At 44.4% G+C, this 13,226-nt stretch overlaps 1 protein-coding gene across 2 annotated transcripts in view; it reads left to right on the top strand.

The window, feature by feature from the left end:
* MATCAP1 (microtubule associated tyrosine carboxypeptidase 1) overlaps positions 1–13,226 on the top strand; it is a 153,189-nt gene that overhangs the window by 87,652 nt on the left and 52,311 nt on the right. The gene's annotated exons all lie outside the window — the stretch shown is intronic.

Here is a 13,226-nt window from a genome sequence, read left to right as displayed (position 1 = left end):
CTTTGCCTTTATAGTCTGTGATTTCCCTTTGTCAAAACATGGATTAAGAGGTCCCAGAAATCTACTCTGGATACTAGCCCTCCGGGAAAGGTAAAAACTTGAGGAATATTTGAAGGGGCTGAAAAAGTGCTGTCTTTTCCTCACAAGCATTGGATGTTTAGAGATGTAAACTGAAGCTTCTGGGATTGATTGGGCCTCATGATTTCCTATTATAGAGCCTCCGGAGCAGGAACCTTTGAGCGTGTGGTTTCACAAACATTTAAAACCTCTCTGTCAGAATTAGGAAGTTTGCACCAGATGTCTTTCAAATGCTGATTTGATCGCGCAGACACAACAGTTTCTAAAATACCATGCAAAGTCTTTTGCATAAGCAACATTACATCCAACAGGGATGAAGAAGTTGTTTGGATATTTATGGACCCTCCCAGGGATTCAAAGGTAGAGTTTGGCTCCCCGATCAAAGAGGCCTTCTGTGATGGTAAAATAATTTGATTCTGGAAGCCTTCGCTACGATCTATCCGCGGGGACTCAAGTCCTTCCGGTAATGAAGAGGATAAAGAAAAATCCAGGCGCGATGAGGAAGACAGTCTTGGACCTCTACTTAGGCTCTCGCACCTGGACTGCAAAGGGGGTTCTGAAAGATTGACTGATTGGGCACCATCCGTTGTTGCAAAACGGAAACGCTGGGTAACTCTCTAGGTATCTTGCCCCCCTTGTCTGATGACAGAAGAGAGCCTGTGGTGAAATGTTTAAAAACAAAGTTCCTTATTGACGTGACAAGAAGTGAGCGTGGTGCTTTACCATTTGTTAGGGAGCTTAAGTCTGATTCAGTGGTTGTCTTTTTTCCCCCTGTCTTCCTCCTTTTACTCCCTTGAGCTCTTCCTTTTTAAACACCGGGAAGGACTCTCTTATGGCAAAGCACTGGGGAAAGCCACAAGAGGAAGTATCCATTGCTGGAAAAATCAACGTGAAAAAGAGCTCCAAACAAAAAGAAAACACCTACCTCCTTCTTAAGCAGACTCCCAGATTGGCACTGCCACCACTGTCACCTCCTCTACGCACATGAACCAAAAGCAACTTAATACTATTTCATGGTCCATACAGTCGGCAGAAGGAAAATCAACTTCTTTAAAGGTATTCCTGATTAGGATGCTGATGGAGGCCGAGGGAGAAAAGGGAAGGGGACAACACTGTGAGCTCAGTACACAGAGCTTCACTGGGCTCATTGAACTTCACTGGGCAATTTATTTATGCTCCGTCAAAACCCGCTAAATAGGCCTAATCACAAGCCCAGGGAGAGAAACTCCATCCGGGCCTGGAAAAATATAGACAGCACGGAGATGGGGAATTTTCTGTCTTTGAATATGCCAACTTCTCCAGCAAATGTTGACACAGCAGCGGACCTGTACTCTGGGTGGATTAAGAACGCATGTGACAAATTTGCGCCAAGTAATGTTATTACCCCCAGGAGAGCCCAGCCCTCAGCACCGTGGTTCTCAGTGTAACTGCAAGAGCATAAAACTGAGTGCAAAAGGCTTGAAAGGGTCTGGAGAAAAAAATACAGCATTAATAATAGAGAAAAATATAAAGAAAACCTCAGCAGCTACAAGAAATGAATCCTAGAGACCAAGAAAGCATACTTTGCGGAGCAGATAAGATACCAATTCATCCTCCAAAGAACTCTTTAGGACCATCGCCAATCTGACTAAGCCTACCAAACCCACTTCACATAGTATCCCTGCACTTTGTGAATCGCTTGCCTCTTTCTTCCAGAATAAGGTGGAGGCTATCTTTTCTTCCTTTTCTAAGGGTCAAGGGGAGACAGGAGAGGCATCAGCCAGCCGTGTCTCAGGGGTGATGCCGGTGTCTGACAGATTGGTGGGTTTTAACCCGCTGCAGTTCTCAGAGGTTACAAACCTGCTGCGGGCATTGCGGTTCGGGTCACCAATGGACCCCTGCCCAGCTGCGGTACTTAAAAACATTCCTGAGGTTGTGGCTTCCATCCTTACGCCCTTGTTTAATACTATCATAGACGTGGGCGAATACCCTAGGCCTTGGAAAGCCGCCTCTAGTCTACCATTAATAAAAAAAAAACAATTTGGTTAAAGAGGATCCCAATAACTATAGGCCCATATCTCGTCTCCCCCTGCCGGCCAAGTTGCTGGAGAAAGCCATTAACAGGCAGCGCAGCGCTTCCTTTCAAAGTACTAATGCGCTTGACCCCACACAGTTTGGGTTTCGTGCAGGGCATAGCATGGAGGTGGCCCTGATCAAGGCCACTGAGGAGGTTAGAGCAGCGGTTATTCAGGGAGGTGTAGCCGTCCTGATCCTGCTGCATCTGTCCGCGGCCTTCGATACGGTCCATCACCATGTGTTGATGGACCGTTTGTCGAAGGCAGGGGTGGAAGGGAAGGCTTGGCAACTCCCGAAATCTTTCTTGGCGGACAGAGTCCAAACAGTTGAGATGGGGCGGGACTAATCCAAGCCATTTACACTCCCATGTAGGGTGCTGCAGGGTTCCTCCTTGAGCCCGACGCTCTTTAATGTCTATGTCAGTCAGTTGGCGGCACTGATAAGGTCCTTCGTGCTGCAATTAACATCTTATGCAGACAACACACAAATTGTGTTGTCCATTCAACGAGGGACTAAAGACATGATGGCCACAAGATGTCATGACTGTCTGAACGGCATCTTTGGCTGGATGGCCTCTAATTGCCTGAAATTGAATGCAGACAAGACCGAGGTCATTATATTTGGGAACAATCCACACATCTGGTCTCCTGACATGTGGCCGGGGGGTATGGGCAAACTTCCAGCTCCTGTAGGCAAAGCCAAAAACTTGGGTGTGATCCTGGATCATAAACTCGATTTTGGGGACCAGGTCAGCGGAGTGGTATCTACCTGCTTCTACCGCCTTAGGACTCTGAGAAAAATTACATTTCTCCTTCCAGCTGATGGTTTCAGGACAGGTGTCTCAGCCCTCATTTTGTGCCGCCTCGATTACTGCAATAGTCTGTACCTTAACTTGAAAAAAAAAACATCTGGTCAGACTACAGACAGTACAAAATGCAGCGGCAAGACTGCTAATTTGGATACCTAGGTTTGCCTCTGCTCGAGCTGGTCTCCGGCAATTGCACTGGCTACCGGTTACAAACCAAGCACAATTCAAGGCACTGTGCACGGTTTTTAAGGCACTGAGTGGCACTGATTTTCTAACTAAGTGCTTTGAGTGGTATGTTCCGGGCAGAGAGCTGCGTTCCACCGAAGGAGGACTAGTAGCCGTTTCCCAAATAAAGAAGGCCAGTTGGGGAGGCAAAAGTTTCTCCTATGGTGCGGCGAAAGCCTGGAACAGCCTGCCAGTACATCTTAGGAAGGCCTCAGAGCTCCTTTCCTTCAGAAAGGGGCTGAAGACTTGGTTATTTACGGTTTATGCACCCCACTTATAGTGAGTCAGTGTGTAGCGCCAGGACACCCATGGGTAGAAGTGCGCTTTATAAGCTTCTCTAACATAACATAACTGGGCTCCATACGACTGGCTGAGGACAAAAGGCCCACCTCCCACCCTGCCTCACATCCAGGACTTCTCCTCCCTGAGAGGTTAGGATGCAGTTGGGGAGGGAAGTCTATGATGGCCAAACAGCCTCTTTGAGTCCCGGGCCCTTCGCCCCTCGTTGTCCCCACAATAACCTCCTAAGCAGGCTGCAGTCTACCGGTACCACAAACCTCCTGGGCTGCGTTCACAGAGGACAGGGGTAATCCCAGCAAGCAAACTCTGTCCTGAGGACACCCTGATCCTGACAATGCAGATCAGCAGGAACAACAAGTGGTCCTAGCGGCGCAAAGGCTGTGGCACGCAAAAGCAAGAACGCCCGACCGAGCAGCCCGAACCATCTGTCTGTGTTGGCATTGACTGCCACAATCCCCAGCCAGTCCTCGGTAAAACGATGTAGCACTGCATGTCAAATGATGCAGCCCGAACCAGGTGGCTGTGTCGGCATTGGCTGCGGTCTCCAGCTAGTCCCTGTCCAGATGATGCAATGCCGCGGAGACCAGTGGGCAGGCAGAGCTGAGTGCCGAGCAAGAAGGAGCGGGTGTGAGACGCTTGTAATGGAAATGGCTGATGATGGATTTGAAGCAGGGCAGTTGTGATTGCCTAACTTATTTAACCCACTATACACAGCTGGTAGGTGAATCCGAATAGCCAAAGGAAATAAGGATGCATAGCTGCCAAGGTTTTAGATGCTATGTGTGACATTTTCATAATTTCAGTGTAATTATGAGTGGCATTTCAATGACTCAGTGACCATCTCTCACAAGGGAAATCAAGCAATGAAGGAGAAGGAAACCTACAAATATCAGAAATTACACCCATTTTAGTGAGATGTTCTTTATAATCATGTCTTCAAACACATGTAATTAAGCTAAACGGGCACGGACCAGACTGGCAACCAAAAACTCAATCAAAAAAATGATAAAGCAAGCAGTAGACCTTCTTCATCTAAGCATCAAGGATCTGGAAAAACATCCCTGAATCCAGCAGGACTGCCTCAACTCTGCTCCAATTTAGGAAAGCGTACACTACATGCACAGATGCAAAAATGTTGGCTAGTCATATATGGAGACTACTAGAATGTTATAAGCAGAGAAGTGATGTTAAATACAATAATCAAATAAAATGTTTTCTTTTTATTTAAAAAGTACCACTGCATATCTGGATGGCAATGTTAAAGTTATTTTAATATAATAAAATATCAACTGATAGCAGCCATGTCAATGTATGCTTAAACAAAAGAAAAAAGTTAAAGAGCTCTTGTGCCATAAGGAATGTCAGCTTCTCTACGGGCGAGAATCGAACCGACTACAGATACAACCTGCAACTATTGTTTGAATAAACAGATCCTGAAAGGTAGTAAGTGTGACACTTACTAATAGCGTGAGCACTGCAGCACCTTCACAATACGGGCCAGCCCGCCACCACGACTTCCCCCTGCACCGTGAGCAGCAGCCACAGTCCAGGACTCAAGTCGACGACTGGCGTGGCATTTTGATCATGGCCTCAGTTCTGCTGGACTCGCTGCAGTGCCTGTGGAGGCGCCATCATTTTGGCGGCAGCCTGGGTCGCGGGTGACGGGTTTGTCACATGGCAGTCGGGCGGGTGCAAGTCAACAATGCGCGCGGTGTGAGCAGAAACTGTCTGTGCAGCTGCGCCGCCTGCTCGTGCCTCAAGTGGCCAGGCCCGCCCTATGTGTGAGTGACACACTCAGGTGAATTAGTAACATTGCAACCTACCTGAGCCCAGAGCGAGCTGAGCCAACCCCCAAGCCTGCCTGCAAGCAGTGCAGACCGCATGATACCGGCTTTCTGTCTGTGTGCTAATTTTTCAGCGCTCTGGCTTATTGACAGCCCAGGAGGCACTTAAATGCGTCACTTTCCAGTTCAGTGCGGTGATGCAGACACCCACACTGAAATGCGTTAGTCTAATGCCTGATGCATGGTACATGGCAGGGCTGAGGATGTCATTCTTTTATAAGGTCCTCTGGGATTACCTGAAGAACACACTGTTACATATTTACCCACAGTCCAAAACTTGTGCTGCCTTGATTGATTTAGGTTTATAATTAGATTATGGGATTAGACAAAGAAATGAGGAGCACTGACGTAGTGATTTATGTTTTCTCATTCTCAAGACATATTGTAAAACTGAGGAAGGGCCTATATAGATAGGAAGTATTAAGGATCCATTAATAAAAGTTAAGACGGATCGATGCAGGAAAGCTAATTTGTGTTTACATTGCAGTAAAACAGGGCACTTTGTAAAGAAATGTCCCACAAAATCAAACTTTATCTCAGCTTGAAACCAAAACAAAAGGCAGTAGATGGAGGCTCTGGTCGAAGTGATGTCTTCCCTTCTTCTCCGCATACTTTAGCTAGCATACTACAGACCGTAATGGCACATTTGACCATACTTGCACTGTTGTGCTTTCCCCAGAAGTCTGTGAAAGCTGATGATATTGAATTCTGGATGTACAGGAAACTTTATTGATGCCCATTACACACTGACTATACATTGTTAGATGATTCAATATATTCAGCCCAAGAATGTTAGAACCATAGAAAGTACAGAATTAACCTCCGGTCCTAGTTCACTTTTAACTAGAGATCGGAAATTACAGTGTGTGTATTTGAATCATAGTGAGATTATACCTTTTGATGGTATTGACACCTCTCAATTTAAGATTTTATTAGGTATTCGCTGGTTGTCGCTTGATGATCCTGATATCAGTTTAGGGGTCTAAGACCATAACTTTTCGCTTTTTTAAAAAAAAGAAAAAATTCATCAAGCCTATTATTGTTCCAGTAGCACATTAATGTAACCTTGGAGAAATCTCCCTCCAGGAATTTGGCAGAAGGATAAACACATATTGTTGCAGTCACCAATGAACCCACTATACAATTGCCAGAATGTTTTGCAGCATATCATGCATTTGACTGCAGAAAAAACTTGGTGTAGGGAGCCGATATATCTAATAGGAGGGTATATGCCTTGGCTGCTGCTGAGAATGAGTTCCTCAAGAGTACCTCAAGGAAAATGTAGCTAACTGATATTAACTCCTTCTAAAATATGAACAGATTGAAAAAGATACCTGCAGTAGTGGGTTGCCCCGGCACCCAAATAAATTAAAGATATACAAGCATTTCTAGGCTTTTCAAACTTTTAGAAAGTGTATTGTAAAAATAATTTCAACTATGGTGACTTAAATTATTCTTTTTCACAAGGGAGTGCTGTTGAAGTGAACCTCAGACTCTTAAAACCTCGAAGTTTGCCTCCACCAATGCACCTTGACTAGCTACACCCACAATTACAGCCTCCTTTTGTTGTTGAAGAAGATGCTTTCTGTTCAGTGGTTGGGGCAATGTTGTCCCAGTAATATCCACAGACTGCAGAACTACATGCAGTGATCTACAATTCCAGGAAATCCAAACTTTGCAAAGAAAATTACACAAATGCCATGAAGGAGCTGTTGGCAAACAGTGATGCCTTCTTCAAATGGAAGAACTATTTATTAGGGGGAGTTCACATGTTACTACTGTATTAACTGACCATCACATTTTACAATTCCTGGAATCAGGCAAGATAATTGAGACTGTCATTGTTTTAGGTGAATGGCCATTCGCTACTGCTTTTCATCCTGGAACGTGTAATCGAAAGGCTGATCTCTTGTCTAGAATGGGAACTCATTAGAGAACCGAAAAGGTGCCAAAGCCTATTGTTTCTCCAGGACATTTTCCAATTTCTGTCAGCAAAGAAGTCAAGAGAAGTGGCAAGACAAGATCTCCTGAATTTGGCATCACAAAAACCAACACAAGGCACACGTCATGAAATTCCTTATGAAGCAGAACTAAATTATTTATCTACTATGGATTTTGAAACCACTTGTTTGCCTTTTTTTCATGACAGTGATTTAGCATATTATTTAGGCATTACAAAAACCATAGAGGATGCCAAACGTAATTTTGGTGGCCGCCTTTGGAAAAAGATACTGAGGATTATGTTTGTCAATTTGTGACAGGTCTTCAAAGTAATACTGGTCATTAAACAAACGGAGTTTGTTGATTTTTAGGTAGAGCTTGGGTTTGATGTGGGTTTGGCCATTTGAGTTCCCCGTACAACTAACCAGAGGGTGCATGTAATTCAATCAATTTTGTCTAAAATTATCTTATAAATTCGCAATGAATGAAAGTAAGACAGATGGGTTTGTTCTAGTGACTCAGAGTGAATACAATATTATTTCATTGAAGTCATAAGAACCTTGGATTTTGGGCAATATAAGTTTGACACTGAAGAATGTGAGCCATAGGACACTCCAATATGGCGTGTGTTTCTATGCACTTCCTTATCCATCTACTTTGGTCCCTCCCAATATGGATGTGAGTCAGTGGAAAGGGGGTAGGTGCGAGGGTGGAGCGACTTAAACCAGTGATGCGAACACAACCACTCTTTGATCGTTGGATGAGGCGCTTGGGATTCCGACTATATGGAAAGGTAAGAGCCAAAGTAGGGGACGCCCTTGTATAAGATTAACGTTGGGGGGAGCTTTCAATGGCGCTACAGGAAGATTTATAGGACTCCAGTATGAGTGGCTTGGCCAGCATGAGTGGCTGGGCCAAACTCTATTGGGATGCCACGATTGCGCTGATGGGGCGGATAGCACCTGACCCCCCGCACAATGGGAAGGGGTATGAACAGCATGTACAAGGGGAAGTGTACAAGCACAATGACTGCTTGATAGAAACAGCAGCAGAAGCTGGGGTGAGGCAAGGAGTTTGCATTGGGACTTAGTGGTAATGCAAACCAAGGCGGTGCATTAAGTTCGATTCGGCTACAATTCTGAGGCGCATGCTCGCTCTGTTGTATTGTCCAGTTGTGGAACCTTTGAGAGAAGGAAAAGAAGGCTGAGCGATAGTTTCAACAGCTGCCATTTAATATGTTCTCGAGAGGAGGGCTTTAACGTAGCTCCTGTTCTGTTTTAATTTTCAGACATGAACATAAAGGGCCTTATTACAACTTTGCCGGGCCTACTGTGGACGGACCAATTCACCGTCCGCTGTAGGTCTGCCAAAATCAGAATGCTGCCGCCTGCCAGATTAGGACTTCAATCCAGGTCTGGCAGACGGTCCTGCGGCGGTCTGACAGCGGCGGTCTGTTAGGCTAGTAAAAGAGCCTAACATGCATAGCGCTGCAGTCAGAGCACCCACTGCACCTTTCTGCACAGTATGCCACACCATGCAGGAAATGGGGGTGCAAATCTGGGGGGGGGGGGCACTACATGTGCCAGCCCCCCCACTCCATATGCACCTGGCAGGGGGACCTATTAGGGCACCTTCAGTTGCCTCACCGCCACTCTTTTCATGGTGGGCTCACCACCATGGAAAGGGTGGTGGTTTCATAACTCATAATATGCTCGGCAGTGCAGTAGCGGCACCAGTAGGATATTACTATGCCTGACCGCCGCAGGATCCTGGCGGAGGTGGAGGTCCTTTGTGGGTCCGACCGCCACACTCCTAATGTGGTGCATGGTGCCGCAGTGTGGCAGTGGTCGGACCGCTCCAGCGAGTACGGCAGTCATATGGACCGCCGTACTCTTAATAAGGCCCAAAGTATTTTCTGCATGAAGTATTATTCCATCTCATTCCTTTTGCACTACATACTTACAGTGAAATATTTTTTCTAGCTGGTATGAATATTAATATCAACTGTGGGAAGCCTGAGGAATAGGAGATAGAGTATCCCAATGCCAAGCAAGGACAAAGGACATTTTAATGTGAGAGTGTGTAGGCCCTCAGTTTCTCCGGATATACTACGTGATCCCGAAAAAGTAAGAGAGGGTATCCTGTGGAAGGAAATATTCCTTTGTACATGTGGTTGATGATCGGGAATACATAGATGTATTATATTTCTCTAAAGGAAAAGTTCTAAGAACCAACTTCTTCTTATACTTCTGGGTGTGCATACAGACTGTAGAGTTCCAATTTCTGAAAGAATTAGAATTGGAATACCATTTTTACATGATGGTGAGTTGAGGGGGCAAGAGGTGTCCTTGCCCAGAAGGGAGTGGTATGAATGAAAAAGGTGGGCCCAAACTTACTCTCCGTGGGCCCTTCCTGGGTAGGAATTGACCCCACCCCAAGAACCCATTGCATAAACAAACACGACCCCTGGGGTAAAAAATATTTTAGGCCCAGTCCCCTACTGTGGAGTGGCTGCCTAGAGAATATGGGGTGCATTAGCATTTGAGTACCACAGAGTATGATTTTACACAAAGTTTTGTTTACACTGTGATACTCTTTCGTTTTAATTTTCTGTTATATGTATGTCTTTGTAGATATTGAATGAATTATCTGCATATTGGGGGAGACTTATACCTAGTTACACAGTCCTGAAGAAGATGGTTGAATTCCTCCCTAACCCACCATATCGCGTGAACGGATTTCTTACGCAGAATCCGTTCACAACAAGGGACTATAGATGAAGAATATCTACTTCATTGGGACTTGTTTTTGATAGACATAACGGATCGGCATACGCAAGAGATATGAGTACTGTTTTGCAGGGTGTTTCCATTTCTTTCTTAATCTTTTATTCTTTTTTTGTACATTTGTGTGTTCTGTATTGTGCCGCATTGTCGTATTGTAGGCGAGTTAAGCAGTGAATTGCTTAATATAATTATGTGATATGTAATTGTTTTAACCGTATTGGGACGTAGCATTCTGATATGCTCAGTATTGATGTGATGCAATTGTGGGTGCATATATATGACATTAAAACTTTGTATAACTTTTAACCTTGGTGGTACTTGTTGAGGGGAAGAGTATCTTTAGTGCATATGGGAACGACTTGGTTGAGTGCTCTGAATGATTGAGACATCTTTGTTGTATGAGAGTTTCTCCAAGGGGGAGTCTTTACCCTACTGGTTTTGTAGTGCCCTGTACGCTTGGTGTGAGGCGCTCCTCTCATTTTCTATTAAATGATAGATCGCATCAGCAGTGCCTCCTACACTGGCTCTGTAACCTATACAAGGCAGTGTGTGCTCTGGCGGGCATAGGAATTGCAGGCTTGTAAACAGTGATAGAGAAATATAACTTTCAGTGCCTTATTCAGGAATGCGACTGGTAAGTGCTTCCAGGAGTAATGGCTGCCGTGAGCTAGGCCTTCACAGTGTTTGTTTGCGTCTTTTCTCAGCTGGTTGTAATCAGTAATTAAGTCGAGTTTCATGCGATGGAGGGCCTGTGTCTTGAAAGAATATTTAGACCGCTCCCACACTCACATCATTGACTTAAAAGTAATTTTACTTAAATATTTCTGCAAGAACTGGGCACCACAAGTACAAAAAAACGATAACGACGAGCGTTTATTAGGCACGCTAAAGATATTTACTGTAATGTCCATATTTCATATTGATTTAATATTTCTTAAGTAGTGTCTTAAAATATGTTAGTGGAGAAATGTTCGCTGTTGAGGGTTAATCGTGCTAGGTTGATTTGTGTGTTACATTATATAGCGCTACAACCAAGGAACCAACATTCAACCATGTGCTTGCTCGCAAGATATCTTGTATTTTAAACATTCTACCATTTAATCACCCTTCACTCTCTTCTAACAGACTGTTCAGCGGTCAGTCGATGGAGTATTAGCGATCTATACCGATAAGTAAATAAATGTGAATGGAGTCTTCAAGTCTTGTGACCGAATCATGGAGTTATCGCCTAATGTTGCTTGTTTTTCTGAGACCATTAAAGAGGGCTATTGATTTAGCATGGTGTGCAATAACATGTTTTAATAGTCCTTTAATAAAATAAAATATCTGCGTATTCGATTATTTTGTAAAACGCCAACATCTCGCCTTCCAGCCACTTCCAAGCACTTGAACGTTCTTGTTCAATAAGTACATAAGCTCAGGCCAGAAAGTAAGTTGGTTAGAAAATCCACGACCTTGCAGCCTCTGAAGTGGCTACATTATCTCTTTATTTGTTCTATTGTAAGTACTTATTGCTTTTTAGGTCTCGCCTAGGCGGCGCTTGCACTGTCTCTGCGAGACATACTGTATTCAGGATATAGACTTTAAAAGTCTCACCCATTTTCAAGGACTGCCCCTGTTACATGTGTTGTTACTCAGAGCTTGTGAACACTATTTTTAACTTTAGGCTGGAGCAGTTGAGACCACTGCTCATGGTTTACAGAGCTCTGTTGTAAATAGGGCTGTAAATCTTGCTCTTATCTTGCCACATTTGCTGTGCATTCAAAGACCGAGGTCTGTTTTGGCTGCAGCTGCCTCCTCCTCCTCCCTCCTGCTTTTGAAACGCACAGCCTGGCATCATGGTCCCTGCCTTCCTATGGCTTCTGCCCCCTACGTCTCAGAGCTCAACAAGCATTTGTAATGTAATAGGTCTTGCATTTGCAAGAGTTTAAGCTATTGGCATAGTAAATGACAGTGCCTTTTATTTATGTGTTTTGAAAACCTGCAAGCGGTGTGTAAATATGCACTTTGTACTTACTAGAAGCATGGCTGGCAGTAACTGCGCCTCTTTTACTTTAACTAGATTTTCTCAATTTTATGATTTAAACAGAAGCCATTCCATCACTTTGCCCAAGGCCATCTTCACCGTATGTCAATGCAGCTTCCTATCAAGTAGGATTTGCATGAATAGTAAACACAAGTGATTCCATATGGATATTAATTTTACAAGGACAGAGGTGATAAAAGATCTCACAACTATTCTTACCTAATCTCCTCCCTTGCATTTTGAGTCTGTTTGTAATATGAGTCTATCTTGCAGCTGTTGCATCCAGGTGAGGGTTGTGTGGTTAGGGAGGGTTTACATCCTGCCCCCACTTAAAAATCTGGGCTCTGACATAAGCACTGTATTTTGTTTTGGATGCTCCTCTGTCTTGAGTTCTGCTATGCGCGGGTCAAGAAAGATCCTCGGGAGGGCATTCATGCTCATTCTACCAGGACCATGGTTGCTTCCATGACTTTTCTGGTGCTCCCTGGTTGCAGAAATCTGCTGTGTGGTCCTTGCATACTTTTGAAAGCCCTAGTGCCTCACGCCTCAGGAATGCAGTGACGGGTAATTTTCTTGTTGAAATGCCACCACTTAGTCCCACCTCCGAGGAAGGTACTGCTTTGTGACTCATTCCTAAGATGAGGATTCAGCAAGAAGATGTATCCATCAGAAGGAAAAGTTACTTACCTTCGGTAACAGTAGTTCTGGTGTATACATATTCTTCTAGCAGATTCACGACCACCTTCAGTCCTCCCTGATGAACTAGTGCCATGAATAAAATTCCAAGGTATCCAAACTTACTATGTCCTATGTTTGCCGCTATTTTGGCTCTCTCAGTACATTTTGATACAGACAGAAGCATGCTGGTTGGTGTCTAATATACTCTTTGATGTTGCATCCAGAGACAGAGCGGAGGCTGGAGTATGTGTGGTGCTACCTGGCTGAGATGGAGTTGTTTCTAGGGCGAAAAAAAAATCTGGGCAAGTCAGAAGCCTAGAAGGAGCATTCGTACAGTGAGAAATCTATTGGAGGATCATGTATCTAGCTGAAATATCCTTACTGAAGGTAAGTAAAGTTTTCTTTCTGCATTTCTAATGATGACTTTTTTGCTGTCCAAGTAAGCATGTTATGTAGACATAGGCCATGTGAGCAGTTATGGAGAA

This window comes from Triturus cristatus, chromosome 12 (genome assembly GCF_964204655.1).
Source record: "Triturus cristatus chromosome 12, aTriCri1.1, whole genome shotgun sequence".
NCBI lineage: Eukaryota > Metazoa > Chordata > Amphibia > Caudata > Salamandridae > Triturus > Triturus cristatus.
Note: the sequence above shows the minus strand (reverse complement) of the source record. Positions and strands in the feature narration are given on the sequence as shown.